Source organism: Nipponia nippon, unplaced genomic scaffold (assembly GCF_047370975.1).
Source record: "Nipponia nippon isolate SJK-2023a ecotype South Korea unplaced genomic scaffold, ASM4737097v1 scaffold_68, whole genome shotgun sequence".
NCBI lineage: Eukaryota > Metazoa > Chordata > Aves > Pelecaniformes > Threskiornithidae > Nipponia > Nipponia nippon.
Window position 1 is genome coordinate 120,047 of NW_028262389.1, and position 2,624 is coordinate 122,670.

The 2,624-nt window shown below is 50.6% G+C and overlaps 1 pseudogene; it reads right to left on the reverse strand.

Annotated features, from left to right (window-relative positions):
• Window positions 1–910: 910 nt before the first annotated feature.
• Window positions 911–1,876, reverse strand: LOC148051113 (olfactory receptor 14C36-like; annotated as a pseudogene).
• Window positions 1,877–2,624: the final 748 nt, after the last annotated feature.

A 2,624-nucleotide genomic window follows, 5' to 3' on the forward strand; every position in this document is an offset into this window, starting at 1 on the left:
GTATGGGGGACTCCATCATGGCCCCTGTCCTGGTTTCAGCTGGGATAGAGTAAATTTTCTTCTTAGTAGCTGGTATAGTGCTGTGTTTTGGATTTAGGATGAGAATAATGTTGATAACACACTGATGTTTTCATTCTTGCTGAGCAGAGTTTACACCAGTCAAGGACTTTTCAGCTTCCCATGCTCTGCCAGGTGCACAAGAAGCTGGGAGGGGGCACAGCCAGAACAGCTGACCCAGACTGGCCAAAGGGCTATTCCATACCATATGACATCATGCTCAGTATATAAAGCTGGGGGAAGAAGAAGGAAGGGGGGGACGTTCGGCGTGATGGCGTTTGTCTTCCCTAGTAACCGTTACGCATGATGGAGCCCTGCTTTCATGGGGATGGCTGAACACCTGCCTGCCGATAGGAAGTAGTGAATGAATTCCTTGCTTTGCTCTGCTTGTGCGCGTGGCTTTTGCATTCCCTATTAAACCGTCCTTATCTTAACCCTCACGAGTTTTGTCCCTTTTACTCTTCTGATTCTCTCCCCCATCCCACCTTGGGGGAGTGAGCGAGCGGCTGTGTGGTTCACAGTTGCTGGCTGGGGTTAAACCATGACAGCCCCATTGCCCTTTCTTCACCTATGAGGATGAATATTTGGTTCAGTTTTAGTTGCTTGGGTCTCAGACAGACAAATCAATGCAAGTACATTTATTTTGTTTAATTAGAGAAGGAGTATAGCTCCTTATTTACACAGTCGGTGGGTCACACTAGTGAGGAAGATAATGAAGTAGAAGTGGGGTGTCCACATGTCTTTGTGGACAACATTATCACAAGTTAAAAAAGCAAGAAAAGGAAAAACTTACCCAACAACAATAATGAGAACAAAAATTAATCAAGAAAGGCTGGGCCTGTTATGAGTTACATTATGAGTCATCTGTTGAAGAAGATGGACACTCTGTAGCTCCTGGAGAACATCCAGTCATCAGTTTCCACACTGCTTCCTTGAGCTCCTGGTTCCTCCTGCTGTAGATGAGGGGGTTCACTGCTGGAGGCATCACCGAGTACAGGGCAGCCACCACTCGATTCAGGGATGGGGAGGAGGTAGAGGGGGGCTTCAGGTAGGCAAATGTGGCAGTGCTCAGAAACAGGGAGACCACGGCCAGGTGAGGGAGGCACGTGGAAAAGGCTTTGTGCCGTCCCTGCTCAGAGGGGATCCTCAGCACGGCCCTGAGGATCTGCACATAGGACGCCACAATGAAAACAAAACACTCCAAAAAGACAAAAGTACTAAACACAAGAAGTTTAAATTCCCTGAGGTAGGCATCTGAGCAGGAGAGCTTGAGGATCTGGGGAAGTTCACAGAAGAACTGCTCCAGGGTATTGCCTCGGCAGAGGGGTAAGGAAAATGTATTGGCAGTGTGCAGAAGAGCATAGAAGAAACCACTGCCCCAGGCAGCTGCTGCCATGTGGACACAAGCTCTGCTGCCCAGGAGGGTCCCATAGTGCAGGGGTTTGCAGATGGCCACGTAGCGGTCATAGGCCATGACAGTGAGAAGACAATACTCTGCTGAAATGAAAAAGACAAATAGAAAGAGCTGGGCAGCACATCCTGCATAGGAAATGGCCCTGGTGTCCCACAGGGAATTGGCCATGGACTTGGGGAGAGTAGTGGAGATGGAGGCCAGGTTGATGAGGGAGAGGTTGAGGAGGAAGAAGTACATGGGGGTGTGGAGGCGGTAGTCACAGGAGATGGTGGTGATGATGAGGCCGTTGCCCAAGAGGGCAGCCAGGTAGATGGCCAGGAAGAGTCAGAAGTGCAAGAGCTGCAGTTCCCGCGTGTCTGCAAATGCCAGGAGAAGGAACTCAAGGATGGAACTGCCGTTGGACATCTGCCTCTCTGCATGGGGACCTGCCCAAGGAGGTAAAGGCAGTGAGAAGTTAGGGTAGAGTTCTCTGAGCAAAGCCTATTGCAGTTCTCATGGAAACACCCCAGACTGCCTTGCACCTTTCAGGGACACCTTTGGCAGGTCCCTTTCATGAGCTTTGGTTGGTGCTGGCTGAGGGTGCCATGTGGAGCAGGGGGCTCTGCTGTGGGCTCTGGAGGTGTCAGTCCTGTCCTACAGCAATAGGTAATAGCAACATGGGGTGATCTCAGATTAAATCCACTTTGGGTATCAATGAGCTTTCAGCATTGTTGCTCCCATTTCACCCCACTGCAGAGCAGAGCCGAAGGGATTTTGTTTTTTTTATCTCGTTCTAGTTGCCACACCACAACTGAGAAGTGCTTGTAAAGCAGAAATCCTTGGCACTTCTGCTGTACTCCAAGTGACATGTTGTGGGTGTTGACAGGCAAAGGGACTGTCCCTTAGTGCAGGGTGTGGAGAGCTGGTCCGTCTATCAGCCCTGGTCTCAGCTGCCTTTTCCTTGCAGCTCTTTGAGCTGGAGGATGATGACCAGATGTTCCCCTGAGAAGAAACCTGGAAACTTCTGAGAGCGGAGGAATCCAGTTCCCAAGTGCAGATCTCCAAACCCCTCCCCACCATCTCATCGTACCTGAGCAGGATCTCAGCTCTCCCCTCCCAGCCACGGACACACAGGGCTCATTGCAGCTGCCCACACAGATGATGAGCCACATTG